The following is a 15,808-nucleotide window of genomic DNA, read 5'->3' as shown; positions in this document are numbered from 1 at the left end:
TCACACAGCCATAACAGGTAAGCTTTGAAACTGTTTATGCCACATTCTAATTGGTTCCATTTAATTTGTGTATATGTCTCTCTATGTGTATTTGTATATACATATATGCATATTTATATGCACATATGTACATTTGGACATCATTATTAAATGTAAATATGCATATTGTCACATATTATTGCTATGTTCATCGCAGATTCTTAGAGTAATTGGCTTTATTATACAATAAAACAACCGTAGAAAGTGAATGCCTTCTTTAGAATAAAAAAGGAACACAGGACTCATACCATATACATTTAATGGTTTGGACATCTCAGTGCCCACATGAAAACAAGGAAGCGTATATTGGAATAGGCAGTATAATTATTTCAGCAAGGAACATCCATCCCACACTCCTAGAAATATGAGATTCAGCATCACGAGATCCTAGCATTATGTCATCAGCTGCATGAGTTTCACAGCTTATCTTTCTGATTTTATGTTACAGAAGTAAACTCCAACAAGAATGTATAACACTGCCAATTTAACAGCACATTTATGTTAATACTAGCTGTAATGATTTCAAGAAGGTGAACAGGATCAGTGTTTCTGTACACATGTATGCATTTACGCATATATATGCATACACACATATGCACATACAAATGCATGCATGTATGTGCACTACATATATAAACTGTCTTTAAAGATACCATTATTTTTAAAGGTTGATTCCAAGTACATTAGACTTGAAAACAATGTTCCATAAAGTTGACCAATTTAAAGAAGCCCCTGCTGGTGCATGGCAGACCGAGCTAGCTGGTATCATTAAACATCATCAGATGAGGCTGCAGGTAGCTGAAACGTTCCTTAATGAAAATTTAAAGAGAGCAGATTAAAATGATATTCCTCCAATCCAACAGAACACAAAGGTAAAGACATTCAATTACAACCAAGATCTCATTTAGCACTAAAGAAGTGTTGTTTGTTGATCAGAATTTATTGCCTGAAGTGAACAGCTAGGCTTGTGACTACGTATATAATTATTTTCTACAGTGTACTCTCTCTGTACTCGGATATAGTTATGGAAGGTGACATCTTCCATAATTTTAGACTGTAATGTCCATGACCAAGAGTTAGAAAATCTCAACAACAGCAACAAAGATCTTTTTATCTGCGCTACCCTATCTCCTACCATTGTGAGAAGTAAAATAAATCCATAATGGCACGTATTTGGGTTTTGATCTACTAGGTTAAGTGTTTCTATAGGTTTTTGTTGGCCCATAGAATAAGTGGCACCAAGGAAGTGGTTTGAGCAGGATACTCTACCTGTGTGTCTCTCCAGAGTGCTGGCAGCTTTCCCCTGGGCACATCATGAGGGTTTTTCAGTGAGAAGACATTGAGGACACTCAGCTCTATACCAGATCTGTCATTAGTTCAGAGAAATGCATCACATCTTTAAAATCTCATAACTAAAAAAGATACTGACAGGCAGGGGTGTGACAAGAGGAGAGGAAGATTAACCAGGAGACTGAAAGGACTGATTTGTTAGGGAAGATTAAATGAGCTAAATAGCTATGGGTTGGCTTAATGTTAACTAAACACAACATCACGCTAGTTAAAAGATATTGAAGGAAAATAGCATCAATGAAGGAAAAGAAGGAGATTTGCAAACGGACATTACTAGGAGAAATATGATGATGTTAAGAAAGGAAAAAAAAAACTTCTGACAACAAGATACTCTAGACAGCACAATCTCTCCCTAGGGACATGGCATCACTTAGGACATTTAATCTAGGCACACAAAACAACCGAAAATATGCCATAGGAAACAATCTCATGGTGTCAGGGAGCTGTACTGGATGACCTAAAAGGTACACTGCTAATTTGTGTGCACCTGTTATCTGTGATTTTCCTTGCTTGTATGGCCAACTCATTGTTACTTGTGTGTATTTGGTTTCTCTGGGCCCAATCCAACTCATGCTGCAGTCAGCAGAAGTTTCCGACAGGAGCAATAGGACCTTTTCCATGTCTTTGCTGTTCTAAAAAGAAAAGGAAAAAAACCCTAAAAAACACCACCACTCCTGCAAGAACTATTAATGTATGTTGTGTATGGATGTATATACAACTAAACTAGATCGGTCCCTTAATATTTCTTGAATATTTAAAACTGTGTTTATCCTTAGAGGTATCTGAGGAAATGTGCGTTTGCTTTCATACAGTGTATCTAAAATGTTTGCTCGGGAAGAAACTTACAGTTATCTAAGAATAACTTTTGATGAAAAACTGCCTTGGTCAAGGCAGAATGAAGACAATTCTCTACACTAAACTAAAATATATATATATTACACAGAAATGGCAGAGCTCTTTCTATTGCTAAAGCAGAAATGCAACTGATGAAAGCAGCTAACAATGAATTCTGTTTTCAAACACTTTTACCCAATATCTGAGTGTATGTAATCACATGATGCTTACATTCCAGCTCACTTGCACATAGGGAATCACTGTTTTGTGGCAGCTCGGTGTTGGCCCCTTGAGAGGCACAAATTTCTGTGTAAGTGAGGCTGAATGTTCAGGGGTCAGGGCTGTGTGTTGGTGTTGTCCATATATCTAGCAGCTAGTATTGTAAATCTTTAGAGCAGCATTTCTTGAAAATACTAAACAGACATTTTGGTAGCCAGTATTAAGCCTGTGGCTATACTGCTTCAGGCTGTGATCTTGTCAGCTTTTACAAGATAAGTAGGGTCAGGCAGGGTCAGCACTTGGATTGGTAACTCTAAGGAAAGGCAGTAGCTGCAGGAAGTGTCTTGGGCAATAGAAGAGACATAACTGTTTTCCCTGGGCCTTTTCTAAAACCCTGATGAAGGCATAACACCCGGCTGTGACATGAGAGTGACATCCTCACCGTCTGCAGTTATCAAGCACCTCATTTTCAAAGGGGTCTTCCCTGAGCTGGTGTGGAGGTGTGCAGTACAGCGAAGAGGACACCACAGAACTCGGGTACTGCTTGCACGTGTGTGTGGTCCTGGTTGAACGGCATGTAAATACACGGCCCCAGCATGCTTCATTGGGAAGGAGGTACAGGTGAAAGACATTTCTGACATCTTTGGGGATGCTGACAGCTCTAAATTAAGTCTTTGGCTGTGTTTGTAAAACAAAAGACAAGTCTATTAAGCCAAGACCTTGTACCAACTTTCAGCCTCACACATTTCTACAGAAAGTATGGAAGGGCTGATAATTAAATCTTTGCCCAATGGTCTACATTGCCAAGAATTTTAAATTGTAAGTTAACCAATTTCTCCTCTAAAGTTCAAACAATAAATAAAATTCTATGTGAAAAATGGAGCCTTTTATTCCTTTGTCGAAATCTGATCAGAGTAAACTACAGATGTTAAAAGGCACTGCAGTTCAAAGAATTAAAAAGAATCTTATGGGGTTTGTACGAAGAAAAGAGTTTTAGAGAATAATATGGGAAATATTATAAAGCTATTATATAAATCAGTGGCACATCCTCACTTTGAATACTGTCTTCAAGTTTGGTCACCTCATCCCTGAAAAAAGGAAGTAGAAAAAGAACAAGTCCAGAGAATGGCAACAAAAATGATAAAAGTCAAAAGGATGGAAAATTTCTTGAGAAGAGATAAAGAACACAAGCACCAGCTTGTCTCTCAGAGAACATTCACCCTCATAGGACTGCAAATCATACATGAACCCTTTCCATAAACTTGGAACAAGAGCTGTTGCCTGAGATAATCTAGAAGATGTCCTTGGACCCTAGCAGTTCTTCTGGAAGGCTTTGGGCCCTTGCATGAAGCAGACATCATTGCAGATACTTTCATCAGTGTACGCTGTTCTCTTTGAGGACTTTCGGCCACTGGAGGTTAATGTGACCTATGGATAGTGGACAGGACACAGAGCTACATATTAGCAATACCTTTTTTCCTTTGCTGACTATATCCCAAACTCATTTTTTAGTCTGTTTTAGAAACTTCACTTTTCCATACCCTTCTTTCAAACTTTGCATGAGTTTTTCAGAAAAGCATAGGTGATTCAGAGGTACAAATCCATTGACCTGCGTGACAATCTTTCCAGTTAAATCACTCAGCTTCCTTGAAAATGTGCCATTTGTCTATTCAAATAGTCCCAGCCCCAAAGGACTTGCACAGTCTCCCTCACTTTGTGTGATGGGATCCCCAGGCTTCATCAGAGCTCTACTTAACCATGACTATAATATAAATAACATGTTGTCCTCATGATCTTCCAACCTAATTAGCAGCAAAGGGGAAAAAAAAAAAAAAAAAAAAAAAAACCTTTCCTATCCTGCAAGGTGAAACAAAGATGTATCAAATTTCAAATGGAGAAGAGGTATTGTTTTTCTAAACACTATACAGTTAATGGAACTTGCTGCTGCCTGGATAGTACTGAGAGAAACAGCATCATATTTATAAATGGGGAGGCATTTTTAGCCATAAAAGCAAATCTTCACACAAAATTCAGATTGGGTTCAATTCAGTAGCATGTAATATGCAGAAGATCAGGTTAGGTTATAATACTGGCTGCTCCTAGCCTTCAAAAAATCTGTGAGTTTTTCTAGCATGCTAATCATCCCCATGGTTCTTGGCATATGTCAGTCAATAGACAGGGTCAGGAAGGCATCTTCATACGTGGTTAACTGTTACACTGTTAAACACGCGGTGAGGAGGGAAAGTCTCCTTCCATATTGTCTAGTATTGGCCTCTGTCAAAGTCAAGGCATCTTAGGATTGACCAGGGCTAGTGAACGCTAAGGAGCAGCCAGGAAGGCATCCTACTACACTCAGAGCAATTGCAGAGCATCACTGAACATCTGTGTATGGGAAGTGAGGGGCTGTCTGACCTGCTGATGGATTATCAGGAAAGGTATGGATTCCTACATAGGCCTTCAGAGGATCAGGAAACGCTAGGAGGCTTTTCAGACTGGTGGCTGTTCATGTCTCTTTCTAGAGCCAGACAAATTTTCTCCAACCCTGTGTGGGAACCCTGGAGGCAACAGTCATATTCACGCTAGCACGGTGTGCCTTACAGCCCTGTCTGCAGATCAGGAAAAAGCAGACCAAGGTCAATACAATCTTGGGCTAAAGAGGTTTGGAGGAAGGTGAGGAAACCAAAGGCTCAATGGCTGCAGCTAGCCTTCTTTTTTGGTCCATGTGACAGCACACCCTGGAGCCCTACTGCCACATCACCCAGACCAGCATCCCTTCAGAGTGTCCCCAGTCCCTGTGTAAAAACAGACCCACCCACAGGAGCCTACGGAGACGTATGGCCCATCCTCAGCTGCCTGTGGCCAAATGGTACAGCTGAACCTCTGAAGCAGGGCAATGCTCCCCGTGGGCACATGCACTCTGTGGTGCCCCGGCACTCTTTTCTGCTTCAGATGGGACAGAGACCAGGAGATCTCACTTGCCCTGAGAAATGTTGCCTTATTGTAGTGACACATGATAGATACCTGGTTCATCTCTGAACTGTTAAAAAGTTCTTAATGCTAACAAGGTACCAAAAGAACAGAAGCCCTTTTTTCCGTGATCGCACTTACCTACAACTTCAGTCATCTTACAGGCCCCACAAGAAATCAGGGAGGATGTCTTCTAGGGAATAGCTGTGCTGGAGTCATTTCAGTTATGGGAAGCTGTTTCAGCATTGCAGGTTAGAAAAGTTATCTACTGGGATGGAAGAACAGAAAAAAAACCAACATTAAAAGGAGCAAATCAGCTCCTTACACTAGCAGTTTTACACCAGCAATCTGTGCTTTCACATAAAGATGGAGCATGTACATAAAGTAAGCACAAAATGCACACACAGTTGTGATTCCAGGATGTTTGTAATGGCAACTTAGATTGTAAATTATTTCTTTGGGGGGCAGAAAGCACAGTAGAAAAAATGTATATTATTCATAAAAATGATTGTCCTGTTCACTTGTATACCTCTGCAATTTATTCCATAACAGCTTTTTACTTCAAAGAAATCACTAGCTAATGACATCTCCAACTTAAAAAAATCCACTTATTCACAACCCTGTCCCTGAGGGAATTCCTGCATGTTATCAGAAATTTTTCCAAAGATCATTAACAGATATTACAAACCAATTGAAACTGAGTATTTTCTTTGCAAATTACTTTTAACTTTAGAGCTATTGAAAAAAGACATTGAGTGATTTAATTTACTTAATCTGTCTACAGATTGCAGCTATGTGCATATCCTGTGATTGCATTTCCAACAAAAAGCATACATAACTATCCCTAATAGAGATATTTTTCTAAATTATCGTACAAGATCAGTAAGATCTCTGAAGATATTAATGTTTACTTTTTCATTTAGAAAATTGCACTCAAGAAAGAAATGGGCACCTTTATTCTGTTGTTATCTTAGAAATGATAACACACCATAATACTTATTCTACCTGATATTTTAATTAAAACTCTAATAATCATCACGTCTGTATATCCTTTGAGGATGTGTTCTACTGATTTTTCTGAAAAATCACTGTATTTTCATTAGGCTGTGAAGCCAATATTTTAGAAACACCTTACGCAGCAATGAGTATACCAAATAAGATCCTCTGCCTTGTACCAATCCAAAACATCTAAGTGCAGAGCAAGATAATTCAGCAGAGGAGGGCTGGAGTAGGTATCTTATACTCCACCTTATTGCCTCAAACTCCTCCCAGAGAACCTTATGCATATCGGCACCACTTCTGCAGAAAGTACGGAAAATACCTTCCCCCACGGACTTTTAGCTTGTAGATTCCTGGTTACGGTTCCTGCTCTTTTTGTAGATAAGAGATAAGAACCTCTTGAAGCCCAGGTGGACTTTGAGGGCATTTACCCTCAGTGACAGTGAAGGCAGCGGCTGTACTTAGTGTACTGCTCAGTTCTGAGCACGTGTTACATGTGTTTTGCCAGGCCACTCTGTGGACATGCAGGCAAAGCAATGCATAGTTTGAGGAGGTGAATCAGGATTAGCTTCTGAGAAGTTCAGCTCAGCTGAGTTCGTGACTGTCTGGCCAAGGGGCATGAGCAGAAGAAGGATTTTAGATGTCCTAAGACCTTTATTAGCAAAAATGTGGGTGATGAACTTAGGGGGGATGTGGATTGGGATCCTGGACTTGGACATCTATATCCCACAGGCGTCTCAGTCATATCCTCTTGTGGCTTTGGGCCCAGAGATGGCTATTCAGAGAGGGACCCAGATTTGTCACAGCAAATAGGTGCCTAAACATCTTTTCATATCTTGCTTAAAATGGTGTGAGAAGTGTGCGGAAAGGGTGACAGGATTTGAGGGCGGTGGTTACTGTCTCACCTTCCTCAGATAGTCTGCATCTTCCCATCAGCTGGGTCAGAGGCCTGGGACCAGCCTACAGACCTCTCCATTCCCAGTACTGTTTAACTCACTATTCTGCTGTTTTCCTTTCCTGGGTTACACCGAAAAGATCTCACAGTGAAAAGAATTTTTTTCCCAGTGCACCAAAAAGCATGGGGTCAGTTAACTTGAGCCAATTTTGAAACTGTGTCAGTCGCTGAAAAGATTACTCCCTGAGCTACCGGGGGTCCAAGTTTGTCCTGTGAATGTTGAGACCAGAAATCTTTACAAAGGTCTCACACCATTAGCTTGGCAGCTTGTTCCTTTCCACCATCCTGTGGTGACAAGTGGGCATGAAAAAGGATATGGGGTGGCTGCTGTTGAGCAAGAAGGATCTGCACAGGTTATTGGCTTGGTTTTAGCCCACTCTGCACTCAGATGAATGCAAAGGGAGGATAGTATGTCCTTTATTTCTCCTGGTGAAGGTGCAGCCTCTCAAATTTGTCACGTTCCTGCTCTTCATTCACCCACATGACCTGCTCAAGACACTTCTCTACTCATGGTCCAAACCCCTGGTTTACAGCGATAACAGCACTGTGGGTGAAAGTAGCTGCCATTGCAAAATCCTGCTGCTCTTTAGGATCCCCTTTTTTTAGATCTGTCTCCCCCACCCTTCTGTCACATGCATGCAACTGGCATTACAGTGTCCGTTCAGATGGTGCACTCGGGAAGCCAGAGCCCCAGCACATTTTGCCGGTGGCTTTCACTTTGCACTAACAGCGCAATCTCTCATGCATACCCGGCTCCAAGGATGAGTCAGTTCAGCGCTGGAGCATCCTCCCCCTCTTCCCTCCCCGCCTCCTCCTCTCCCAGGTGCCTTACATTGCTTGTGTTTTAATACAACCGGCTGCCCTGCGCTCTGGGACTCCTTCTGCGTGGGGCCTGGCAGCAGAAGCCACTACCATGCCTCCATCACGGGTGACCTGGACTATCCACCTGCTGGCACTGGGTACCGTGCCATCAGCTGCCAAACTGGCACAGCTCCACTGGCCACGGTGGCTGAGCACCTCTATTGTCACTCAACCCAGGCCATCTCCATGGAGTCCGATAACACATCTGCTAATTAATGCCAGTTGTGATCATTGGTCAGATCCACAACCGGGATAAATTGACACAGTTCCATTTAAGCCTGTGACAATTATTGTCAGCTCAGAGCTGACACGGTGGCTTCCTTTATAATGTGGATATATGTCTTGTTGAAAGTGAATAAAACCCACCAACTAGTTGCATATAAACTACCAAACAATCAGAAAATGAAATGATTGTCAGTAACTCCCAGTCCAGGACAAATTACAGTGGTGACAAAGAAGTGATAGCCCCAGATATGTTAACAACTCTCCAAGCTATCCAAGCTCCTTATAATAAAAATAATTAATAACAATAGATGTGCTTCTGGATACATTCACCTTTCTGCAAGGAAACCCTGATGAGTCTGTCTTTTAAAAAAGAGACTACCAGGAAATTCATATGTGATTCTATTAACTTATAAGCACAATGTTTCACATTTTAACAATCTAACAGATCAAATCTATTCTTGAATCCAATTTTTAAGTCTTATAAGCAACACCAGTAAGCGAAAAGGAACAGCCCAATAACTTTCTTGGGTTTCTTTTTCTGCTGTTTGTCAAAATTTCATTTCAACCAGTACTTCTACCCTGTTAGGTTGTATCACCCATCCTCTCAACCACAGTAAGCAGAGATGTAGTAGGTATTAAATCCTAACTAGAGGCAAGTAAGGCACTCCTGGAAATAAAGCAAAAGTTTGATAGTTGTGTCAAAAGGAACGGCTGTTATTATTATAATTTATTATTTGTTAAGCACTGACAATATGCTCAGTTCTGCTGATTAAGTTCTTCTGAGCAAGTTCTACTGATTAGCTTCTAAGGACAACACACTGTACTACAAAGAAGATATGTGACAGCTATCAAGACTTTTGCTTTCAAGGCTCACTTAGCAAAACAATTACACGCCAGTTATGCAGGTTTTATGGGAAAAAAAAGAGAGAAAATGCATAAACTGAGTAAATATCATGACTTTTGTGTTCACTAATTTTCCTACTCCAGATCTCTCACTTCAATACTGCCTGACAACCTCGAAGTTACACTAAGATTTGAGGAAGATCTAAAGCCTCATCCCTGCTTATATTCAGTTTTAAGAATCATGCTATATTAAAGGCAAGCACAGAGGTTGTATTGTTAGGATCTGTCTTTGGATTTGGGACTCACTCCCTGGGAAGGACAGAGATAGCTGAATGGGGCCAGCCTGAGACAGACAGAAATCTGAGCAACTTCAGTCTCACATGCACATTTCCTTCACAGCACAACACAGACTGGACAGAGTTAGCCAGTGCTCCACTCGTAGGTGCCGACCCAACCTTAGGAATACTTTTGGGCGTGCAGGTGCCAAATGTTTCCTATCCTGCTGGGCCCTTGCTAGGCTGCAAGGGCTGTTTCTCTAGCAGACCTATTGTTAAGTCTCTCTACCCTGAGCTGTAGGCACATTTTTGCAGGGCATCTAGGAGTCAGGATGTTGGGTTTGTGCTGGTCTAGAGGCACTGCGGCAATTCTATTCCTGACAGACCCAGCGAACTTTGTACCTATTTTACATCTACTTTACCATGGAAAGGAATCACAGTTTCTTCTCACATCCTTACCCTTAGACCATTTACATGCAGTTTACCTCCAGGGTGGCAGATTCCCAAGAACAGGCATTTGATGGCAAAATAATGCATGTACCTCTGTGTATACACGGCAGGGCATGGGGCTGAGGACTGCTCTAAGAACTGTTGGCCAAATTTGCCTGTCAGGAGGGTGCCAAACAGACATCGTCCCTTGCCCTGGCCAGGCAACACCTAGGCTTTCTAACCACAGTGCTGCCAGAGCTCCAGCTGTGCAGATGTTCTTAGAAGAAAAAACTCCCTTTTGTCTGCTGCTATCCTCTAGCCTGCACGCTTCCCTAAATCCCACCAGCATGCTTTTTTTTTTTCATAACTGACAGAGAGAAGTGAGTTCTTATATAAATCCTTTGTGTGAAGATCAAACTGCGTGCATGTAGAACTATTTTTTTTTTTAGGGGAAAATCTGCCCTAAAATAATCATTCCATGTTATCCCCACAGAGCATCTGCGCTGCCTTTCAAAACGCATCCAAGGCCACCCTTAAAGACCAGACTCAACATTGGCAGGCAGCAGGCTGTAGCTGAAGTCTCCACGCATATGGGGAGGGCAGAGTGTGGGCAGCCCGGGGCAGGACTCGGGTCAGGGGCAATGCAGCTGGAAGGGGCCGTAATCTGAGTTGCTCCTTACAGACAATGTCAGCCTTTGTGCTGATAGAAACTTGTGGGGCAACGCAGGAGCCAGACCGGGGCATGTGAAAAAGGTGTTTCTTTACCTAGCTAGCTTGGACTCCTCAAGCATCCAGCTCACAGAGACTGTCGTTTCAGTCAAAACTGGGAAGTTAACATTAGTTTGTTAATAGACTGAGGAGTGGAGGATTTGGTTGAGAAAACATAGCCTTTCATTCATAAACTCAGAAACCCTTGTAATGGAGAGAAGAATCAGCAAAAATGACCATCTGATTACAGTACTAAAAGGAAATTCTTTAAAAAAACAAAGAAGAAAGAAGAAAGCCCCCAAATGGCAGCAGAACAGCAGTTTTGGGATTAAGTTCAGTGTGGCTTGGTGTTTGACTATTAAACAATTTGATGATGACTAGGTATTCGGTATAGTGAAGCCCCCATGTGTGACACCAAGGAGTAATATGACTCACTGTAGCAGCTTATCTTTAGGAAAGCCTCCCTCTCTCCTTCTTTCACTCTTTCTGTTCTTCTTTCTCCCTTCTTGTACTCCCAATTTGCTTGAATGCAACACAGTCAGGGTCCTACAGCCAGCCCTAATTTTCCCAGAAGGTGCAGCTTTTAAAAAGCAGCACAGGTTCTTTTACTCAGGACCGTAAAAATGGGCTTGCACTCCAGTGCAACCATGTAAAAGGTGGATAAACCAATTCCATTAAAATAAAAACATTCTACCTGTGCCCATCCCCCTGCAAAGTTTTGGTCAAAGCTGGAACTAAACCCTAATCTAGCCTTTATTAAAGTAGATAAAAACTTCCTCTTATTCCCCCATTCGTTTTCTGCTGCTGTGATTTTCTGCATTTCAGGCAAGCCCGTGACCAAGAGCTGCAGGGCCAAAGGGGGCTGGATGTGCTGTATTCCTGGCCCAAATGGAAGCAGGAAATACTAAACATCTTGCATGGAAGCCTGTTCTCATCAGGTTTATAGCCCAGCTTTTTCCATCAAAAGCAGTGAGGATGGTACAGACACAGTTCAGAAATGCATCCAAGCATATGGGAGTATATCTACACTAATCCTCCTTTTGAGCTTCATCCAGCACTAAATCAGAGCCACACCAGAGAGAGGAATAATGCAGTAACTGGTGGAAAAAGTATGGTTCCTCTCTATTAGGACAGAGAAAATTAAACATGACTCACTTTTCTCCTTAAAAACTGTTGGAGGAATGTCAACCGCACAAAGCATGGCAGAGACTGGAAGAACCAGAAGTCAGGTACCACTTTAACTTGCCTGCCCTGTGGCCGTACACCCCTGTGCACTGCAGGCTACACCTGTGGGGCAGCCACTGCTGGGACAGCCTTGGGAGAGTAACACAATAACTGTATGGGTGACAAAACTCAGCTGCGAGGCTGTGAAAAGATCTTTTGGCGGGGTTAACCTGCAGCATGCTCACGGCAGCACTGTGGCTGCAGCCACCACCTCCAGATGTTCCCCGAAAGCATCGCTGCCAGAGCTCAGGGGAAGAAGGGGTGCGTGGCCTTATTTTCCCAGCCAGAACACAGGGCGCTCTGTCTGAGGGAGGAAAAGGGCTTTGCTGAGCTCATCGGAGGACAAGAGGGCCCTATGGCTGTGGCAAGGCCCGAAGGGTATGCCATTGGCGCTGGCTCGGATGTGGGAGCAGAATAGGCGGTGCAGTGACACCCCGCTCCCCATCACGAGCTCTGGCCTCTCCTACTGAAAGCAAAAGCAACAGAAAAAGCTGCAAGGCAAGATCTGCACCCAGCGCTTGGGATGCTCTAGCACATGCTGACTGGGGCTCAAGCTCTTCATCGCTTTTTTCCTGTGCCCAAAGGAAAAAAAAAAAGATTGTTCTAACAGTGCCACCATGCTCCACAGCCTACAAACACCACTCTCTGGACCTCAGACAAGGGGACAGAAAGAAAGGCTTTCAACAAAGCTTGCTGCGGGAGTGCTGATGGTTAAGGAGTTTAAAAAAAGCTGTCAGCTGACGAAACGAGGTGGGTAGTTAGGGATACAAGTTAGGAAAGGGTTTGGCTAACTATTTAGCAACAGGAAAAAATAAATACTGCTCCACATACACGTGCAGAGCCAACCTACGACTTGCAAACAGCCTATTATTTCCACACATAAACTTCTTCAAACTAGAATTTTCTTGGTCACATTTGTTACCTTTTCTTGTTTAAAAGTGGAAGAAATCATATTCATCTATTTTCTTAAAGAAAGAAATATGACTCAGTGGAAAACCCTCTACAACATCCCATCCTTTAAAATTACTGACTTGAGTCTCATCTAGCGTAACTCAGCCTTACAATCATAGAATCATAGGATGGTTTGGGTTGGAAGGGACCTTAAAGATCACACAGTTCAAACCCCCCTGCCATGGCCAGGGACACCTTCCACTACACCAGGTTGCTCAGAGCCCCATCCAGCCTGGCCTTGAATGCTTCAAGGGATGGGGCATCCACAGCTTCTCTGGGCAACCTGTTTCTGTGACTCACCACCCTCACAGTAAAGAATTTCTTCCTAATATGTAACCTAAATCTACCCTTTTTCAGCTTAAAGCTCTGTTGACATCTACAAAGCAGATTCTCTTTAGCTCATGTTAAGGTCTGCCCCCATAAGCTGTTTCTCTGGAACAACTTCTCGTCCCCTTTTTTTCCACAATATCCATTTGGTTTAAGGTGACTTTTCCTTTCCCAGTATATGGAGCTGAATGACTATGACGATTTACATTTATTTTAAATCACAGCCTATTAAATGGAAAAATAAATGCTAGTATGATTATATGGTTTACTTTTGAATGAATTATTGATATGAATGAGTAGTTGCAGCTATCATAATTACTGTTTATTAAATAAATATATTTTGAATTAGAGACCCTTGATTAAGAAATCACATTTTTGTCTGAAAATTGTTTCCTTGCTGCTAGTATAAGAAATACCTCGCATTACTCTAAATAAAAATTAAAAAAAAGTTGGTGAAATTATTCTATTTTTTTTATCTTTTCCTTTGCTCTGTGAACTTGGCAGTGCTTTGTGCATATTCCCTTTCACTGCTTCTCTCCTCTAATCAGTTAAGTGAGGCTCTTTCCCCTCTGTTGTTTGTGTGGATCTGTCACATAGCACCTAGAGACACAAAAAAACATTTTAAATAGGAAAATGCAAAACACAAAAACTAAAGGATTGAGGATCAGATACCTGAAACTCCTCTCAACATTTTCTTTCAAGCTGAGCACGTTTCATATTAATGGTGTCTCTTTAACATAAATAATGATCTAATGAAATAAATATGAAATCGAAAGAATCATAAAAAGAATTTTACATTTAAGAATGCCATCTGTGTAACACTTAGCCTAACAATGAAATCATTTCTGTGCCAAAACAGCTCACTCCGCTTCCAGCACAAGTTACAAGGAGAGGGTAATGGTTTTGCAGAACAGGATAGAAGTCTGAGTTCAATCACAGAAGGAGCACCTGGGTTCAAACTTGCGGCGCTTCACACAGACAAGGAATCTTGCACGTGAGTTTTGAACCAGCCTCTGCTAATGTTTCCACCTCGAGTCATCACGAATTTTTCATGAGGTTGCCGATCTTTATGACAAGGAAATTTAGATATCAGAAGAGACAATTTTGGGGATCAGTACGAGGGCATCTCGCGACAACTATGACACCCATTCTCTGCTTGCCCACCGTGCAAACTGTCCTGCAATCCAGAGACAGGTTTGCCTGACTGAAGAGCACAGGACTCAGAAACAAGACCCCCTTTAAGTATGTCTGCAGCCAGAAAAGTTCTCCCTATAAAGCACTTAGGACTTAACACCAGACTTAACGTCAGCTTTTAGGACCGGTGTCCTACACCTGGGTTGCCCGGGCATGCAGTGGGAAGACCCGTGTCACGGGATGGAGATGCTGTTCCATGAACTGGGAAGCCAGGCTCTTGCTGCACGCGAAGCAGTGCAGCACAGCCCTGCTGCACACAATGGAGATTGTTTGTTTACACCAGCCGAAGAGAAGGGAACATATTTGTTTTGAGTGAGCTGTGTTAGAATACATATTGTTTTATATGCCCAGGCCTCATTACGCCGTGCTAGTCTTCAATATGGATCAGATCCTAAAACTGCTCAACATACTGAAATAAATGTGAGCTCTACCCACAGAACATCTCCAGACTTAGGCCTCATGTCTATCAATGTCATCTCAAAAAAACAAATGTTCAAAAAAGAATAACAACAAAAGTATCTTAGAGACGTGAAGGATGCTCACGTGTGGTAGATGCCATTCAAGGAGATGCTGAGGAATTACTTGCAGAGAGAGAAATCCACGTAACAAGCCTGGAGAACAGAGTGGGCCTGAAAGAAAAGGAGAGATAATTAAGGTTCACTGAAAGAAATATGATTAGTACCAGTCAGGTTTGTATTTTAGGAGTTATTCTGAAACTGAGAGGAAATTCTTCCTTCACGTCAGCGATGTGGACCCATTAACATCTCCCCAGGCAAAGGTGGCCGCAGCCTGTATTTTGCTTAAAGATATAATTGTGAGAGCATCCACAGAGGAAGAGTTAAACCACTGGTTAATAAACAACCTGAAGTGCTGTACGCTGTATTCATATAAGGGAAGGTATGAGCCAACAGAGAGAGATGTTCAGCTGCAATCAAAGAGGATCTGAGCCTAACTGAGCACTCACATGACAGTTGGGATCATTTCGGATCCCTTCCAATGAAGATAAAATAGCATCAAAAGCAGGGAGGCTTTTTTCTTTCTTTTAAGGATGAAAACACAACATCATTAGTCAAATTTTCTCTGAACTTCCACCTCCTCATGTTGATTTGTACTCAGGTTGAGTAAACATATCTTTCCATCAAGGTAAATAAATGTAAAAGCCTATCAGTAACTTAATTGCTTAACGAAGGATGCAGTGTAGGGTGTAACACAGGTTTTGACTATACTGTTGAAGTTAACGACCTCTCAAAAACACCTATTATACAGCTTGGCAGTAAAAAATATCTGTTCCTTCTTGAACATTTTCTTGTAAAATTTCAACCATCTACTAAACATTTTTTCTAGTGGTGGGGAGGGGGTGGAAACCTCTGAGGACAATTTCCCAAGTGGATTGATGTAAAATGGAGTT

The 15,808-nt window shown here is 42.0% G+C and overlaps 1 long non-coding RNA gene across 1 annotated transcript; it reads right to left on the bottom strand.

The window, feature by feature from the left end:
* Positions 1–283: 283 nt before the first annotated feature.
* On the bottom strand, positions 284–15,030 carry LOC114017416 (uncharacterized). Its single transcript, XR_003562470.2, has 3 exons — positions 14,944–15,030; positions 5,551–5,677; positions 284–3,870 (listed from the first exon to the last, which is right to left on the bottom strand). It is a non-coding gene; the product is annotated as an uncharacterized LOC114017416 (long non-coding RNA).
* Between the last annotated feature and the right edge of the window lie 778 nt (positions 15,031–15,808).

The sequence above is a fragment of the Falco cherrug genome, chromosome 2 (genome assembly GCF_023634085.1).
Source record: "Falco cherrug isolate bFalChe1 chromosome 2, bFalChe1.pri, whole genome shotgun sequence".
NCBI lineage: Eukaryota > Metazoa > Chordata > Aves > Falconiformes > Falconidae > Falco > Falco cherrug.
This window is presented reverse-complemented; position numbering and strand designations above follow the sequence as displayed.